At 41.5% G+C, this 20,131-nt stretch overlaps 1 pseudogene; it reads right to left on the reverse strand.

The window, feature by feature from the left end:
• Positions 1-19,044: 19,044 nt before the first annotated feature.
• Positions 19,045-19,618, reverse strand: LOC120239862 (annotated as a pseudogene).
• Positions 19,619-20,131: the final 513 nt, after the last annotated feature.

Genomic DNA, 20,131 nt, shown 5'->3' on the forward strand with positions numbered 1-20,131 from the left:
AGAGAGAGAGAGAGACCGAACACAAGAGGGGGAGGGTGGAGAAAGAGGCAGACACAGAATCAGAAGGAGGCTTCAGGCTCCCAGCTGTCAGCACAGAGCCCGATGCGAGGCTCGAACCCACGAGCTGTGAGATCATGACCTGAGCCGAAGTCTGATGCTCAACCAACTGAGCCCCCCCAGGCACCCCATTAAATGGGGGATTCTTGAATTGAAGAAGTAACGGTTGAGTGTGTCTTCAGCTAGTAGTAAAACAGAGCTAATGTGAAAACCACAGGGTACCAATGTAGGGAAAGATATGGGGTCATGAGTATGGGTTCTGGAGTCAGACAGAACTGAGAGTGAATTCTAAGTCTTCCTCTCACCAGTTGTGTGATCTGTGACAAAACACTTCATTTCTCTGAACCTCAGTTTCCTTAAGGATTATTTGCTTTTCCCCCACCTCCAAAGTCTCTTCAAGCTGGATTAAAGGTCCATTACCATTCCTGGCCTCATGCCCCACATCAATTATCTTTCATGAAAATGCAGTGAGTTTCCTAACTGGTATGTGCAGATGAAAAGCAAGGTCAACATTGGGTGTCGAGTCTGTCCAATTCTGTTGTTCGATATTCTGACGCCTACTTGGCCACAGCCGTGAGCCACATTTCTCATTTATTTCTAATGGTTTTATTATTAAAGGTAAACGTGTGTTCTCCACATGCTGGTCTCTATGTGTTAGTTCTCAATTAGATCACAATTGAGCAGGGAGAAGAGTGCTATGTCCTAACAGGTTATCACAAGAATTAAATTATGCTTCATTTATCCCAGCAGGCTATCATAAGAATTAAATTAGATAATACTGTAAAAGCTTGGAATGCCGGTAGCTTGGTCTGCGAGTGTTCCAGAAGACGAGCAGACATTTCTGACAAATTTTAACTTGACAAATGAGCGATGTCTTGCGACACAATTAGTACGTGATGCTGAATGTCATGTGATCACAACTGAGCCATTGGCTCTTCTCTCTCTCTCTCTCAATCTCTCTCTCTCCCTGCAGGATTGTGGGTGATCATCAATGCAATGTCACATTTCCACAAATTCCTCAAAAGGAGGCAAAAGCAAGTGTCATTGGATAGATCCCTTGTTAAAGTTGCACGAAAAGAAAAAGATTCCATTGAGCGAATAGACAGCAGTGATTCCATTAGTGATGGTGAAAGTCATCCTACACCATAACCCTCCCCTCTCTTGTCTCCCTCACGCTGACCACGAAGGGTTCTAGAGGAAATGGCAGGTTAATTGTTTTATTCTTTATATTTTGTATTTTCTTTATTATTTTGTATTCTATTATGGTATTGTAATCATTCTTATGTAAATATTTCTGGGTTGTGGGATGAATCATCGGGCTTTCCATTATCTCTTATGGGGAAATTCACTGTGATATACAAGTGCTTTGGATTACAGGGATGTTTCCAGAATCGATTACACTCGCAAACCAAGGTTTTGCTCTATGAGTAAAATGCTAGTAAAGTGCCCCACATATATTAGTTAGCCAATAAATGGTATCTCCTAATCATTTAGGTAATTCTAGTATTACCTAATGAATACCTAGTATTCTTTCATGGAACTTATTGTCAGTGTTGCCACATTCCCTTGGATCAAGCATCCTGGAAACAGAATGTATCATTCTATTAATCTTGGCTCTTTTTGAGTTTATAAAGGCTTTCAGAAAACCACAGGACAGGAGTTTGAGGGGAAACTAGGGTATGTTATTAGGAGGACTGAATCTTTATATCCTAATGCCTTAACATCATAATTTGTGTTCAGCTAGAGAAAGTCGAATCACCTGCTCCAATGCCTCATTTTATGGAAGCAGAAACTGAGGCCAAATTAATTGAAGCTATTTCCTCAAAGTCATACAGATACTAGCAGGTGAGAATTATAATTCAGATTCTTTCCATTGTACTATACAGATAAGAAAATGACCATAATTTACTTTTTATTAAAAGTTAGGCTACTAGAGGGGCGCCTTGGTGGCTTAGTCGGTTAAGCATCCGAGTTTCACTTAGGTCATGATCTCGCGGTTCGTGGGTTCGAGCCCCGCGTCGGGCTCTGTGCTGACTGCCAGCTCAGAGCCTGGAGCCTATTTCAGAGTCTGTATCTCCCTCTCTCTCTGACCCTCCCCTGCTCACACTGTCTCTCTCTCTCTCTCTCTCCTAGAAATAAATAAATAAATATATATATATATATAAAAAGTTAGGCTACTAGAGGGGCACCTGGGTGGCTCAGTCAGTAGAGCATGTGACTCTTGATCTCAGGGTTGTGAGTTCGAGTCCCACGTTGGGGATAGAGATTACTTAAATTAAATAAAACGGGGTTGGGGGGACGCGCCTGGGTGGCTCAGTCAGTTAAACATCCTTCTTGATTCCAGCTCAGGTCATGATCTCACGGTTCCTGAGCTTGAGCCCCACATCATGGTCTGCACTGTCAGCACGGACCCTGCTTGGGGTCCTCTCTCTCCCTCTCTCTCTGCCCTTCCTCTGCTCTCTCTCTCCTTCTCTCTCTCTCTCTTTCTCTCTCTCAAAATAAATAAAATAAACATCAAATTTTTTTTCTAAGTTAGGCTACTAGAAAACTTCAGTTTTAAACTTTCCAGCGCCAGTTGCCTTAGAACAAATATGAATGTACGGCTCCAAATGACCACTTGTTTCTGAAATGAAGTCTCCCATCCTCCTGGACCAACGTATCTATGGTGGTAAATATCATGTGAACCCATCCTCGTAATGATGATCTGAATAGCCTGAGTGTTGACCCCCGTCATCTCCCTTAACACAAAGAACATTCATAGAATTGTGTCTTTTGATTTCCCCCTGGGATCCTAGCCCAGCTTTCCTCCTGGCTTAGCTGACTTCCAGCCTCATGACCTTCAATCATGTAGATAGAAACCTTAGAAAACCCCCATTCTGCTCAAGGAAACGAATTACCAGCTGAAAAACAAAAACAAAAAGAACAAAAACAAGTCTCTGCTCCCTGTGGCCGTGGCCGTTAGTACGACCGGACAAAAGTACTTGACGCTCGGGGATGGTGCTGGAGATGACCACGGCCGGCTTAAATCTGACATCACTCAAGAGGCAGTGCAAAATGAGAATGAAAGGTGGTAAACCTGACATTTGAAAACTCTCTGGTATTTTCAAAAAGTGCCCTCCTGCCATTTACTTCTCGGCACACAGAAGCACAGAGCCATCGGTGTGTCCTTAAATACATATTTGAGGGAACATAGCTGCTTACTTATATTTAGTTTGTTTTTTCTTCCAACTGGAGACCAGAAATGTTTTCCTTTCCAAATTGATTATTTGTCGTACAAATGGATCTAAATCTGTAAGCATTAATACCCACCATTCATTACAAATCACACCATCTCGCCGAGCAGGAGAAGGCGATGTTAACACTGTATTCTTTGTTCATGATGGCTTAGTACCAGAAATGGTAGACTGTCGAGCTATGAAACTTGGCAAAATTTGCTGTATGTCAGAAACAAAATACCTAAATATTTAAACATTTCCAGACTGACAAGACCTTATGTGTAATTGTTACATCCTGTCTTTAGCAGAAAGCAAAGGGATGGGATCCTATTTCAATGACCCTCATGCTAACATTCAGGTCTATATTGTAGGGTTATTTCTACATCCAGGCAGAGAGCCCAGAGCAATCCTGCTTTGCTGAATTAGAAACAAAGAATTCCATTTGAACAAGAAATTCTCTGTAAAAGATACATTCACCGACCTCTGCTTTTAGTAAGAAATCTAAATGCTTCTCGACTCCTAAAACCTTAAAACTGAAAGGGGTCTGAGAAAACATCCAGTCCACCCTGCTTGTGTTTCTAGATTAGGAAATCAAAGCCCAAATAGGAAAAGAATTTGCCAGGGCACCTGGGTGGCTCAGTCGGTTAGACATCTGACTTCGGCTCAGGTCATGATCTCACAGTCTGTGGGTTTGAGCCCCGCATCGGGCTGGGTACTGACAGCTCAGAGCCTGGAGCCTGCGGATTCTGGGTCTCCCTCTTTCTCTCTGTACCCCCCGCGTCCCCACCCCCCGCCCCCCGCTCATACTCTGTCTCTCTCTCTCAAAATAAAATAAAGACATGGAAAAAAAAAAGGAAAAGAATTTGCCCACGGTTACATGACTAGTCAGTGGCAGGACTGGGATTAAAATCAAGGTCTTTTGATTCTTAGTCCCAGAGCCTTTCCAGTAAATGTATGTTACCTCTCTCTTCCCATAGAAAGGAAATACACCATAGGTGTTAGGGATATTGACTCAAGACTTAAAATGCATGAGTTGGGTGCCTTATTCTGTCCTCTTGGTGATGAGTGATTTAGGACAAATTATTTAAACTTTGATTCTTGGGGTGCCTGGGTGGCTCAGTCGGTTGAGCATCAGACATCAGCTAAGGTCATGATCTCACAGTTTGTGAGTTTGAGCCCTGCATTGGATTGTCTGCTCAGAGCCTGGAACCTGCTTCAGATTCTGTATCTCCCTCTCTCTCTGCCCCTCTCCTGCTCATGCTCTTTCTCTCTCTCTCAAACATAAATAAACGTTAAAAAGTATTTCTAAAAAATAAATAAACTTTGATTCTCATTGTCAGATGGGGATAATACTTATGTCATAGGATACTTGTTAGGATTGAGTGCCTCAGATCATGTAAAGCACTTCAGAAAGTGCCAGGCGCATAGTAAGCTGTCAAAAATGTTTGATAGTATTTTCTTATTACACTATTAAGGCAATTGGTTTAATCAAGGTAGCCCTTTTTGATAAGATATTTAAAGAACAATACATGATACTTGGGAACAGCTGAGAAGGAAACAATCGATTGAAAAGAAAAAAAGCACCAGAGCATTGGCAGAACTCCATTACATGAAGCCTAAAATCTACATGGCTATATCTGGTCTCTTAAGACATCCCTGATGTCAGAATGGGAGCATTACTGCATCTACACAGTTCTTAAACTAATTATGCTTGGTTTAAATAATGCATTTGTATTGCCACAGAGCTATAAATAAAAAGATATATATGATCTACATAAAAGAATACATGTACACACATGGCTGTATGTATGCACATAGATATGCATACATTTGCCGCAAGACTTTCCCTTTTTTTTAAGTTGATTTATTTTTGAGACAGAGAGAACATGAGTGGAGGAGGGACAGAAAGAGAGAAGGACAGAGGATCCGAAGTGGGCTCCACGCTGACAGGAGGGAGCCCAATGCGGGGCTTGACCTCATGAACCGCGAGATCGTGACCTGAGCCGGCATCAGATGCTCAACTGACTGAGCCCCCCCAGGCACCCCTCTGCAGCAAGACTTTCTTGATGTTGGAAGGAGGACATTGATTCGCATTGTGGCACAACACTCCAAATCTCTAGATTGACCAGTAAAAGAGTTCATAGAATGGCACTGATCTGTTGACGAGCGTTGGCCCTCAGACTACTCTTTGATTAGTACTGACCTAGGCCATGACTTTATGATACTCTAACAACAAACTTCTTAAATTGTATTGGCTCCTACAAAAGGACATGGCACCCACCTAGCCTTCCTTCCAGAATTTCACTTGTGGGTGAACAATGAAAGTTGGTGAGTTGCCTGACAGGTCCATTCTCATCAGATGTCCTAACAGGACATCCTCCATATAATTCAGTCTTCCTGGAGGATTCCATTGGTTTGCTTTCTCTAATAATGGCAAAGTAGCTCTTCTAGCAAAGGAATCTATAACATTTTTATTTATGAGCGTTATTAAAGTGGCAAGAGATATACTTTAAAGATACAGATATGCTAGGGCACCTGGGTGGCTCAGTTGGTTGAGCATCCAACTTCAGCTCAGGTCATGATCTCGCTGTTTGTGGGTTTGAGCCCTGCGTCGGGCTCTGTGCTAACAGCTCAGAGCCTGGAGCCTGCTTCTGATTCTGTGTCTTTCTCTCTCTCTCTCTGCCCCTCCCCAGCTCATACTCTGTCTCTCTCTCAAAAATAAATGAAACACTAAAAAAAATTTTTTTCAAAGACACAGATAAGCTGAAAGTAGAGGGATGGAAAAAGATACAACATGCAAAAAGTAAGCTTTACAAATGTATCTGAAAAAGAAGCAACACTTTGCCCTGGCAAATATTCTAAGATGCATAATGAGAGAGAGAGAGAGAGAGAGAGAGAGAGAGAGAGAGAGGGAGGGAGGGAGGGAGGGAGGGAGAGGGAGAGGAAAGATGTTCAAGCAAAGCAGAGGCTTTTTTTTTTCCTTTTCAAACTTTAAAACATTGTCTTATATATTTGATACTTAAATGCAGATGTTTTACATCTTTAAAGAAGAAAAATATCTGGAACCTTTTGAGAAAAAATAATGACCATACGGAAGAACCTCATAAAACAATAATATTTAGAGCTCAAAGAGGACTTGAAAATCATCTAATCCAACATTTCCAAATAAAATAGAAATAGCTGCCATGGTATGTGAATGCCTTTGGATGGTACTTAAAAATATTTTAATAGTTATGAATTTAATAAGTTTTATTAAGAAATACTATGGGGGGGTGGCGCCTGGGTGGCTTAGTCGGTTAAGCGTCTGACTTTCGCTTAGGTCATGATCTCGCGGTTTGTGGGTTCGAGCCCCGCGTCGGGCTCTGTGCTGACTGCCAGCTCAGAGCCTGGAGCCTGTTTCAGTCTGTGACTCCCTCTCTCTCTGACCCTCCCCTGCTCACGCTGTCTCTCTCTCTCCTAGAAATAAATAAAACATTAAAAAAAAAAATACTATAGGGGCTGGGGCGCCTGGGTGGCTCATCAGTTAAGCTCCGACTCCTGCTCAGGTCATGATCTCATGATTTGTGAGTTCGAGCCCCGCATCAGGCTCTCTGCTGGCAGCGCGGAGCCTGCTTCACAACCTCTGCCTCACCCTCTCTCTCTGCCCCTCCCTGGCTTGCTCTGTCTCTCTCTTTCAAAAATAAACAAACATTAACAAAAATAAATACTATAGGAGCACCTGGGTTGTTCAGTCGGTTAAGCATCTGACTCTTGATTTGGGCTCAGGTCATGGTCTCGTGGTTCAGGAGTTCAATCCCCATATTGGGCTTGGTGTGCTGACAGCATGGAACCTGCTTGAGATTCTCTCTCTCCCTCTCTCTCTCTGCCCCTCCCCTGCTCATGCTGCATGCTTTCTCAAATAAATAAACATAAAAAAAAAAAAGAAATACTCTAACTAGGGGCGTCTGGCTGGCTCGGTTGGTAGAACTTCCAACTCTTGATCTCAGGGTCATGATTTCAAGCCCCACATTGAGCAGGTAGACAAATAATCAATTTAATTAATTAATAGAGAGAAAGGTATAACTAGTACATTACATTCATGATTTCACCAATATTATTTGCTACCAGAGACAAAGCTTACACAAAAGAGTCATGTTTTGATTTATTTTTTAAATTTTTTTAATGTTTATTTATGTATTTTTGAGAGACAAGAGAGAGAGAAGTCATGTTTTAATTTAAGGAAAGTTATCATGTAAACGATAACAGAGGTCATACACACATACAGTAAAAATCATGGAGGTGATATGAAAATGACTAACGCTGTGGAAACACTGGTTGAACCCAGTTCCCTCACGGAAAGAACGGAAGCCCAGGGAGGGGAACGAAGTTGTGCAAGGTCACGTAGGAAGCGAATGGAAAGCCTGAATCTAGAACCTAATTCTACCAATGTACATTACAATGCTTTTTTCCCTACTCTACTGTTTGAGAAGTAGCACCCATTACCTGAATATTTTAGCACTGGATGGGCCCACTATAGATTCAGCCCAATCTCTTTCCATGTCTCCACCATCTCTCTTACTCAGAGACGGTTGATGTTGACTCTGAAGTTCTAAAGTCCTAAATCATCAAGAAGCAATTCTTTCACAGATAATCGAGGTTTATCGCTAACATATTTCTACATGTTTGTCATCTTCCACCTCCATTCGGATATAAGCTACATGCAGCAGGGACTTTGTCCATTTTGTTCACTGCCTGTATCCTTAGCACTTAGAACGGTGCCTCGCCTACAGCGAGGGCTAAGTTTGTGATCTGTTGACCTAATGAGTTTCTGTGGGCAGCATATAGAAAGAACACCAGACTTGAATTGAGGGTAAGGAAAATCTAAACTGAAGCTAAAAGATGAACGGTGGATATCAGCATATGCTTACTCACTACTACAATAAAACCCCAGAATCAGCCCTAGATAAGATGGTGATATAGATAAAATGCCTTTTCCACACCCACCTTTTCCCCAGAGTCTCTGACAGGTTTCTATCTTGTGTTCTATTTCCAAAGGACCTTGCGCTCAACTAAGCTCCACTATGATAGCGGTTGATAAAATCTCAAGGCAAGTTTAAAAAGATATTCTAAATGAGCCTACAATTACCCAATCTCTGTATCCTTCTCCTGACTATAAAAAGGAACTTAGCAAGTTTTTTTTTTTTTTTTTTTTGTAACATAAACTGCTTCTGTTTTTCTTTTCTTTTAAGTTTATTGGGGCTCTTGGGTGGCTCAGTTGGTTAAGTATCCAACTTTGGCTCAGGTCATGATCTCATGGTTTGTGGGTTTGAGCCCTGGGTCCAGCTCTGTGCTGACAGCTCGGAGCCTGGAGCCTGTTTCTGATTCTGTATCTCCCTCTCTCTCTGCCCCTCCCTCCCCACCATGCTCTGTTTCTCTCTTTCAAACATAAATAAACATTTAAAAAATTATTAAAAAGTGTATTTATTTATTTTGAGAGAGTGGGGGAAGGGCAGAGAGAGAAGAGAGAGAGGATCTAAAGCAGGCTCTGTACTGTCAGCGCAGAACCCAACACGGGGCTCAAACCCATAAACCATGAGATCACGTCCCAAGGTGAAACCAAGAGTTGGACACTTAACTGAGTCCCCCAGGTACCCCTAAAATCCTCTCTTTAACCTTGATGTTCTGGACTCTTTGAAGATGTGCCTAGATATAAATTTATGTTTATTTAGCCTGTTTGGTATTTGGAGTGCACTTTTTTTTAATGTTTATTTTTGAGAAAGAGAGAGAGAGAGAACAAGTGAGAGATGGGCACAGAGAGAGAGAGGGAGACACAGAATCTGAAGCAGGCTCCAGGCTCTGAGCTGACAGCACAGAGCCCGACGCGGGGCTCGAATCCACGAACCGTGAGATCATGACCTGAGCCGAAGTCAGACGCTTAACTGACTGAGCCACCCAGGCGGACCACAGTTCACTTTACATTTGAGGAATTATGTTTTCAGCTCCGGAATATTTTCAGCCACTATATCCTCAAAGAGTTTTGTCTGCCATCGCATTCATTCCCTTCTCCTGGAATTTATGAGACAAACATTAGAAACCCCTGTTCTATCCAAATCTCTTTAATTTATCCTTCATATATTTTTAAATCTCTGTCCCTTAGTGCCATGGCCTGGGTTGATTGTCTCAGAAATATTTTCAAATTCATTAATTCTTCATTCAACTCTGTCAGGTTGAGAGCACATTTTATTGCGGTGAATAATGAAAGGGATAAGATCCGTCCAAGCCCTTAGGCTCAAGACCAGCTGCATTGTCTTTCAAGAAGTACTTTTAATTCCTTTTCCTTAGAGCACCTGGTCTTCCAGCACCCTCTGTCTGCTCCTGAACAGGGAGCAGGCTTAAGGCGCACATATCATTTTATGCTTTTATTCTATTGCTGGCCCACAATGATACCATTATTATTTTTTATTCCAGCTATGTCTTTTTGGTTTCTCTCTTGTTATATTTTCTGAATCATAATGTTGTGTTTGGAGCACACAGGTAATTAAAACATGAGCTCACCCATGTCATCCTAACTAGAAGTCTCTTTCCAGAAGTATTTGTATTTAATGGGGATTATTTAAGAGTACGTGCCTTCAGGGGTGCCTGGGTGGCTCAGTCGGTTACGCATCCGACTGTCGATTTCAGCTTGGGTCATGATCTCATGGTTCGTGAGATCCATGTCGTGTCTGCATGGACAGCGCAGAGCCTGCTTGGGATTCTCTCTCTCTCTCTCTCTCTCTCTCTCTCTTTCTCTCTCTCTCTCTCTCTCTCCCCCCCGCCCCTCCCCCACTTATAAGCATGCACATCCTCTTTCTATGTTTCTCAAAACAAATAAACATAAAAAATTTGTTTAAGAAGAGAGTAAATGCCTTCAGGAATATAAGTGAAGAAATTCATAACAGCGGCTCTTAGGCAGTATGGCTTGTGGTTAGGGGTTCAGGAGAAGGGTGTCCATGGGGTTCCTTACACCATATCATATAAACAACAACCTCATTCAAGGGTGGACACTGCAATGACATAGTAGCCCCCTTTCAACTGGGTTCTTCCATCTATATAAGACTCACTTGAACTCCACTCCATACAATATAGACCTTCAAATACCTTCTAAAGGTTTCTGTGAATTTTGGTGTGATTTACTCTCACGGTTCCCTTTACTTCAGGACTCTTTTTTAAAAAATGTTTTAATGTTTATTATTTTTGAGAAAGAGAGAGAGAGGGAGGCACAGAATTAGAAGCAGGCTCCAGGCTCCGAGCGGTCAGCACAGATCCCGACGCGGGGCTTGAACCCACGAACCGTGAGATCATGAACTTAGCTAAAGTCACTCAACTGACTGAGCCCCCCAGGCGCCCCACTTCAGGACTTTTAAACCCATATGTGCTGTCCGTCTTGTGTACTGTTCAGACTCAGACCAGAAAAAGAAGTATTTTGTCTTATTGACTCTATCAGACAAAACAAAAATCTATTAACCTATAAAAACCTGTAGAGATTCAGTAAGAAGGTTTACGTTGAATTAACGAAACTGTTCTCAACGTGAATGTTAGGTACCTGGTTTTTAAAAGTCTTTCACATGCACACAAATGAGTGACTCTGGGGAAATCTGAATAAGATCGATGTCAATATCTTGGTTGTGATATTGTACTAGAGCTTTTCGAACTTTGTAATTGGGGAAAACTGGGCAACATACACAAAAGATCTCTCTGTATTATTTTTTTTTACAGTTGCCCATGAGCCTATAATTATCTCAGTTTTTTTAAAGGAAAGGGTAAAAAAAGGAGCCCCTGGCTGGCTCAGTCATTAGAGCATGCAGCTCTTGATCTTGGGGTTGTGAGTTCGAGCGTCACATTGGGTGTAGAGATTACTTAAAAATAATTAAAAAAAAAAAAAAGTAAGGAGGGGCACTTGGGTGGCTCAGTTGGTTAACTATCTGACTCTTGATTTCTGCTCAGGTCATGATCTCATGGTTTATGAGTTCCAGCCTCACCCTGGGCTCTGTGCTGACAGTGTGAAGACTGCTTGGGATTCTCTCTCTCTCTCTCTCTCTCTCTCTCTCTCCCCCCACCCCCCCTTTCTCTCTGCCCCTCCCCCCACCTCTCAAAAATAAATAAATGTTTGTTTTTTTTTTTTTTAAAGAGAGGAAAAAGAGACCACTTTGCCACTGAGGGATTTTTGTTTCTGGTCATTCAACCCCGCCCCTCCATAGTACCCAATAATCTGTCATTTTGATGGTATCTCACTTAATTCGTCTTTCCCCTTCTCTTCCTCTCATTTTCAGAGTAAAAAAAAAAAAAGGAAGAAAAACAACTAAAGCAAATACGTTCATTCCTAGGACGTTGCAAGTCATCTTTACTAAGAAGTTTTATCCCCAAGAATTCAGATGCCAGCTGCTGATATAATAATACAGGTTTTACCTCCCCAGATGAGAATATTTACTGCTTCCTTAGAAGGTCCTGATAAAGAACTTGAATTCTAAGCAGGCTATTGACCAGGTTGCAACGAATGGATTCTGTGGTTCTGATTTGCTGCTGGGCGGCAGTATTCGCGTTTCTGCCTTCGCAGCGTTTGCATGACTAGGAAAACAGGTGGTGTCATGGAGGAAAGTTCAAATGATTCCCTGGCACCTTGTGTGAGTACAGGTATCCTTAAAAGAGCTAGAGTTTGATAGAAAGGATGACTCAAGAATCGGGTAGTAAAGGGAGACATGTTCTTTAGAACCAGAGGTGAGAGTGACCCACAGTTTCTATGAAGCTGGGAAGTGAAGATTCACTTGTCTGTAGCTGATAGTTCAAGCCGTCCTAGAATGGAGGGTGAGAAAAGCTAGCACCCTAGAATGTTTCTTTGGGAGGAACAGGCTCCAGATAGTAATGATTAACACCTCCCTGATGTTAATGATTAACACCTCCCTGATGCTTGCCCCATGCCAGACAGATGCTCTTCCACACCTTTTACATATCTCAACTAGTTTAATCTTAATAACACTACCATGGGGTGAGTACTAGCATTATCCCCATATTCATGTTAGGAAACAGAAGCACAGGGAGGTTAGGCAACTTACCTGAGGTCACACAGCCAGTAGATCTTAGGTAACCAACCTCTAGATTATATATTTTTAATTCTAGCTGCTGCTGCTTTTTTTTTTTAAGTTTATTTATTTAGAGACAGAAATAGCGCGAGTGGGGGAGGGGCAGAGAGAGAGGGGGAGAGAGAATCCCAAGCAGACTCCGTGCTGCCAGCACAAAGCCAGCCGTGGGGCTCCAACGCATGAACCGTGAGATCATGAACTGAGCCGAAACCAAGAGTCGGATGCTTAACTGACTGAGCCACCCAGGCGCCCCACTGTCTTCTTTTTTCTTCTGGATTTTAGCCCTGGATCTGCCACTTAATAGTTACAAGTCTTAAAAAAAATAAAAAAGTAGTTCTCAGTACTTCGGTAGATTGCTTATGTCCTCTGAATCAGTGTTTCTTCAATAGGAAAATATATTTTAACAAGGATTAAATAAGATCCTACAGGTAAAGGACTTCAAGTAAAGCCAGATGCAAAGCTAGCATGCTGTATGCCAACTGCTATTATTACTGTTAGTGGGGGGGTTTATGTGAACGTTATCATTTTTTCTTCCCCACTGCTGTCCTTTCCATCACTAACGCTTACAAGAGGCCCCTTACAATGAAGCCTGTCCGAAAATTGGGAGGAAGGACTTTCACCCCAGACTAGGACATGCCAAGGGGAGTCACCGACATGTTCGCATCAGTCTCATCAGTGGCTGCATATTAAATCAAGCTGAGACTATAAATTGGTGGAAAGGAAGGATTCTGTATTATACTTAGTGTTACGTAAAACCTTTACAGGATGCTCTAAAAATCTTTTAAAATATATTTTTTCCAAGAGCAATAGAAAGACGAAACGATCAATGTCACTCATTAGTGAAGACACGTGAAGTAAAGCAACAACCACCCACCATTTTTCCCTATCAGATTAAAGCTGACTAAAACATTGAATTCCCTATGACGAGCATACTCAAGCGCCGCGTGACCTCTCTGGTGAGCAATTTAACGGTATCTATCAATATTTTTAATGCATGCCCCGTTTAACCCAGCTCTTCCATTCCTAGGAATGTATCTTACAACGATACTTACCAAAGACGCAACGCACAAGGCTCTTCGCAGCCTTGTTTGTACTTGCAACAAAGGTAGAAAGAGCTTAAATGTCCATCAAGCCCGATTCTGCTACGAATCTGTAGAGCGTTTTCCTAACAGGCATCCCTATGGCTAAATTTCTCTGCTTTAGTTACAAGAAAAAAAAAAAAAGAATAAAAATGCTTTCTATCCAATGGACTTGTCTATTGCTTTTCAAATAAATTGCTGAGTAATTTCAGGGGTTCTATTATTGTTTTCATAAACCCGGGAAGAGTTACCAGAGGTGTTATGACACCATATAAATGTCAAGAGGTGATTGAAAGGAACCAGTTTTAGTGTTTAATCATTGCTCACTCTCATTTCGAGGCTATTTTTCCTACCCTAAGGCGTTAGCGGAATCATGTCTTATTTTCCAAACAGACTTTCCTCTCTAAACTTTCTTGCGTTTCTCTCAACTCTGACTGTCCTTCATCTCCTACCTGAAGGGCTTAGTCATTGTCAAATCCCTCCAGTACTGGAAAAAAGAAGAAGGAAAAAATTAAAAAACCGGATGGCTTTGGGGAAGCGGTGTTTTGCATCTCAGTGAAAATAGTGACACCTCACCAAAAGCTACTCGGGTAATTAACATGTAAGAAGAGATGGCCGGTGAAAGAGGGGGTGATATTTTGAAACAAAAAACCCCAGCGTGGTCCTCTAGGGAAGAAATAAAAAGAAATGTTTTATACAGCCTTCTAAATGCTCAATTAAGTTTATTTAGCAACTTTTTCCTAATGATGGCACAACCGTTCAGAGAGACTAGCAATCAGCAAAGCAGATGATGAAGCTATAAATCAACGGAATCGCTTTGCCGAATATCAGTGTCTCAACGTTACCGCGGTGAAATGAGTTCTTTTACGGAACACAATTGAATCCGCCTCACAATCGCCATTTTTCAGCGGTTTAATCTACACTGTGAGTCGACCTGAAATTTTTCTGTCCCCCCTTCCCCCCCAAGCGCTGGCTATAAATAACACATCACAAAAGGACAAAGCTGAAGAATGAGAAAGGTTGGACCAGATTTTATTTTAAATCTTTCAATTTGTGTATTTCTAAAGTGAGCTTATGGATTTGCAATTCCTCTCTAGCGGCTATTTGTGCATCCCTGCTCAAGAGAGAGAGAGAAAAAAAGATTGGGACCGTATTTAACTCAGAAAAGCAGTAACAATCAGCTCTTTGTTCGACCGGCAACTCTTTCTCGCAGGCATTAGAACATAAATATGTCGTGCATTGCTACCTTGCTGGAGAACAGGGTCCCAACGATGTACTTAAGAACTTAATGGATATTGTAACTTTTTGCACCCAAGAATGTGTTGGATAAGATGGGATGCACACGCTTGTTAAAAGGTAAACTGAGGCATATTCAGATTTTTTTTTTTTTAAGTGTATTTGGGCAGAAATCCATTCACAGAGGGCTGTGCCAAACTCTGGTTAGGAGTGTAAATGAACCAAAGAGTTCGTTCACCGGATACACAGCCAGCCAATAAAAAGGGACACTGAGGTGGCACCTCGAGGGCTCAGTCGGCTCTGCGTCCGACTCTTGGTTTGTGCTCAGGTCGTCGTGATCTCTCAGTTTCGTGAGTGTGAGCCCCTCGTCCGGCTCTACACTGATAGCGCGGAGAGGGTTTGGGATTCTCTGTCTCCCTCGCTCTCTGCCCCACCCCCACTGGCGCTGTCTCTGTCTCTCTCAAAAGAAACAAAAAATGAAAATGAAACAGCAAAACAAAAAATGGACACAGCTCTTGCAGTGAGGAACGAAAGGGTATTTATTGGGCGTGCCCCCCCCCCCAGGAGCTAATGATCCAAGTCCCCAACTCCCTGATGTCTGGCAAGTGAGGGCTTTTGAGAGCAAAATTTGGGGCTGGGGTCCCCTGAGGAGATGGATGCTGTTGCCTGGAGACTCTGAGGTAGCACTGGCAGGAGCTCTGGGGCCATTTTGTCTGGTCCCCAGAAGGTCCCTTCCCTCTCAGGAGACTTGGCATCTGAACACATATCTTTACTTGTAAGCTAGTGGGGCTGCAGACCTACAGGCTCTTTGGCTAGTCCAGCCGTGCCTGGGGCTATGACCTCCAGCGGTCACGCTTTCACTTGAAGTGACAAGATGGCTGCCTGCTTCAGGAGCGCTCGCCAATAGGAAGCCAGTGGAAGCCTTAGAGCAGGGAAGAAAGGAAGCAAACTGAGAAATTGCTTGATGGGCTATAGCTCAAAGCCTAGTTAGCTGCTTATGATTGGTTGTCCCTTTGCATTTTGACTTGGTAACGCTGAGGCATTCACTGGCTTGGATTTGGGTTTGCTGAGGTAGGCTGCCCCGGCTTGAGAACCACCTCCATCTACTGGCGTCCATGTTTAATTAATGTAGCCCCCCTTTGATTTCAGCTTTAACATTCCAGACCTTTTCTGTTAAATCAAACCCATGCTAACGTAGCCAAATTGTCCAATGGCTTGAAACTACAACACCGTTCACCTCTTTATCCAGATAACCAGCCATCCTGCGTCTTTATAAAAAGCCACCAAAGTTTGAGGTGGCAAGTTTCAAATTGGTGGAAATTTGGGATTTAGTGACTCGTCAGACATCACACCTCATTTCCTTACCAAGCAGACCTGGAAGAAGCAAAGAATGTTGTCTACTCATCAGATGTATGTTTTATTATTGGCCTCGCCCAGAGCAGGAACATCGAGAGCAGGAAACCAGCACTCAATCACATTTAATAAGAAGAGATTGAAGTTCTGGAAATTGCTCTTTGGCTACTTATCTGGATACCACGTAAATCCTATAAAATGATTCATTTTTGAGCTTGGAAAATAAAATTTCATCTTTATGTTCTAACACAGTGAACACTTAGTTCCATTAACAAGAATTAAGCTGGAATTGAATTGCTTATTTGTCTATCATGGCTCCTTATTATAAGTTATACACTATTAATTTGGGGGGGGGATGGACTCCATATTTGTAGGCATTGAGCCACGCATTTTTTTTTTTTTTTTACAAGAAAGCTGAATAAACAATTAAAGAACTACAGGGTCAGGATAAGGGTAAGGAAATGTTATTCTACCTGGATACTATGTTCACTCTTTGAAAATGCTATTTCGTTTTAATCAGTGACACGTTAGGAAAGATTGCTGAAGGATTTTCCCCCTTATTATCATCTTAGTGCCCACGTAAATCTGTCACTTTCAGTACCTGAGAGCCCATGAAGTTGAGCTTCAAACAGTAATTTTCGAAGACCTAAAAGTCACAGAGAAAAAGGATTCTGTTATTTTGGTAATCCATCTGCAAATGCGAATGCACAGCAATACCACTTTCGAAGATGTTCTCTTACAAAGAGAAACTGATGACAGTGTAGCTGTGTTTTCGGTTAGCAGTCTTCGCGTGTGTGTGTATGTATACGTGGGGTGGGGGGTGACTTTAGGGACACATCATTTGCAAATACTTCACCATTAGCACGGTGCTATCACATCAGTATACGACTGTGGTGAACATAGGAATTGGGGCCTGAAGGGGAGCAGAATTTGCCGCCCCAAAATATGCCTCTTTGACATGGGACTATTTTAGGCTATTTTTAACAAACAGCAGACACAGAGGAAGCTCTGAAAACTGGGTAAAAGTGACCCTTCTATAAGAGAAATGAATATATTTTTAAATATTGTTTGCAATTTCATTTTTTTCCTCAATTTTATCATCTTAATCATTTTTTTATAATTAATGTTTTTAATGTTTATTTATTTTTGAGAGCCAGAGAGCCAGAGCAGGAGTAGGGCAAGGGCAGAGAGGGAGAGAGAGAGAGAGAGAGACAGAATCCGAAGCAGGCTCCAGGCTCTGAGCTGTCAGCACAGAGCCCAACATGGGGCTCAAACTCATGAATGGTAAGATCATGACCTGAGCCAAAGTTGGAACTTAACCTATGGAGCCACCCAGGTGCCTCATATCATCTTCACTCTCTCTCTGTTTTCCATTGCTCATTGTTCTTGTTTCTTGAAACCCACATAAGGGTGAAAATACATGGCATTTGCCTTTCTCTGACTGACTTATTTCACTTAGCATGAAATAGCTCTGCCTCTATCCATGTTGTTGCCAATGGCAAGATTTCATTCTTTTTATGGCTGAGTAATATTCCATTGCAAATATATCTTCTTGATCCACTCATCTGTTGATGGACACTGGGCTGTTTCCATAGGTTGGCTATTATAAATAATGCTGCAATAAACATAGGGCTGATTCCTTTGAATTAGTGTTTTTGTATTTCGGGGGTAAATACTCAGTAGTGCCATTACTGGATCATAGGGTAGTTCTATTTTTAATTTTCTGAGGAACCTCCCCACTTTTTTCAACAGTGGCTGCACCAGTTTTCATTCCTACCGACAGTGCATGAGGGTTCCTTTTTCTCTACATCTTCACCAACACTTGTTTCTTGTGTTTGTGACTTTAGCTATTCTGACAGGTGTGAGGTGATATCTCCTTGTGCTTTTCATTTGCATTTCCCTGATGATCAGTGATGTTGAGCATCTTTTCATGTGCCTGTTGGCCATCTGTATGTCTTTGGAGAAATGTCTCTTCCTGTCTTCTGTCTATTTTTTAAATTGGATTATTATTATTATTATTATTATTATTTTGGTGTTGAGTGTATCAGTTCTTTATATATTTTGGATACTAACCCGTAATCAGATATGTAATTTGCAAATATCTTCTCCCATTCAGTACACTGCCTTTTAGTTTTGTTATTTCCTTCACCGTGCAGAAATGTTTTATTTTGATGTAGTCCCAATAGTTTATATCTTTTTATTCCCCTTGCCTCAGGAAACATATCTAGAAAAATGTTGCTATGGCCAATATCAGAGAGATTACTACCTGTGCTCTCTTCTAAGATTTTTATAGCTTCATGTCTCACATTTAGGTCTTTAATCCATTTTGAGTTTAGGTTTGCGTGTGGTAAAAGAAAGTGGTCTAGTGTTACTCTTTTGCATGTGGTCATCTAGTTTTCCCAATTCCATTTGTTGAAGAGCCTAGACTGCTTTTTGCCCATTCCTCCTTTGTCAAAGATTAACTGATCAGTTCAATGTGGGTTTATTACTACGTGTTCTGTTCTATTCCGTTGATCTATGTGTCTCTTTTTACGCCAGTACCAATGCTATTTTAATGATGACCACTTTGCAATATAAATTTAAAACTGGAATTGTGATACCTCCAGTTTTTTATTTTTTCTTTTTCAAGATTGCTTTCACTATTCGAGGTCTTTTGTGGTTCTAAACAAATTTTAGGATTCTATGTCTTAGTTCTATGAAAAATGCTATTGGTACTTTGATAGGGATTGCATTCAATGTGTAAATGTCTTTGGGTAGTATGGGCATTTTAACAATATTTGTTCTTCCAATCCCTGAGCATGGAATGTCTTTCCATTTCTTCATGTGGTCTTGAATTTCTTTCATCAGGGTTTTGTCGTTTTTAGAGTATTGATCTTTTACCTCTTTGTTTAAGTTTATTCCTGAGTATTTTATTGTTTTTTTAACAACTGATAAATTTATTCAAATTTTTATTAAATTTTAATTAATAAAATTAAACAATTTATTGAAGAATTTATTTAAAAAGTTGATTTAAGTATCTGCAATGGTGACTTCAACCTCAACTCCTGGCTCCATACCCGTGGAAGTAATCTGCTTAACAATCTCAGAAGGACTGTGCAAACCAATGAGTAACGTGGATCCTCATCTGAAAATGATCCCAAGCCTTAGAACCTTCACCCCAGAGTGTTTTTCGTGTAGTGATTCTTTAAGTCTTTAAAAAAATTTTTAAAAATATTTATTTGAGAGAGAGGGCAAGCGAGCATGAGTGGGAGAGAAGCAGAGAGAGGGAGACACAGAATCTGAAGCAGGCTCCAGGCTCTGAACCATCAGCACAGAGCCCAAAGCAGGGCTCGAACTCATGAACTATGAGATCATGACCTGAGCCAAAGTCGGATGCTTAACCAACTCAGCCACCCAGGTGCCTCTGATTCTCAGAATCTTGGTAAGCATCCTTTCACTTTAAGATTCTTTTCCTTTGCCCCCAGATCAAGTCATCACGCACCTTCTCCAAAGATTTTACATTGCGGATGATTAGTGTAATTCTAGTTCTGTGAATCACGCCCTCTGGTTCCATGGGTGTCTTCCCAGTGTCTTTAAAAGCCATGTCTGTGACCAACTTGTTCCTGAGCAAAAGCGAACAATGGGGAGTCAGGAGCAGGAGTGGGGTGTCCAGAGATCCACTCTAGGGGCAACTGCATCTTCCTCAAAGGGCTGATTATTTTTCTGTTTATGGTGCAACTGTAAGTGAAAATTTTCTCTTAATTTCACTTTCTGTGGCTTCATCATTAGTGTATAGGAATGCAACAGATTTCTGTACACTGATTTTGTGTTCTGTGACTTTACTGAATTCATTTATCAGTTCTACTATTGGGGTTTTCTATACATAGTATTATGTCATCTGCAAGTAGTGAGACTTTTGTTTCTTCCTTGCCAACTTGGATGCCTTTTATTTTTTTATGTTGTCTCATTGCAGTAGCTAGGACTTCCAGTGCTATGTTGAAAAAAAGTGATGGGAATGGTAAGAGAGTTTTTTGTTTCTTCTTTGGTGTCATGATTGGCTGATAAATGGGTATTTATAAAGGACATCTCCATTTGTAAGGGTGTCTCCTTCTCTGTA

Source organism: Hyaena hyaena, unplaced genomic scaffold, assembly GCF_003009895.1.
Source record: "Hyaena hyaena isolate Hyena2069 unplaced genomic scaffold, ASM300989v1 scaffold_243, whole genome shotgun sequence".
NCBI classification, from domain to species: Eukaryota; Metazoa; Chordata; class Mammalia; order Carnivora; family Hyaenidae; genus Hyaena; species Hyaena hyaena.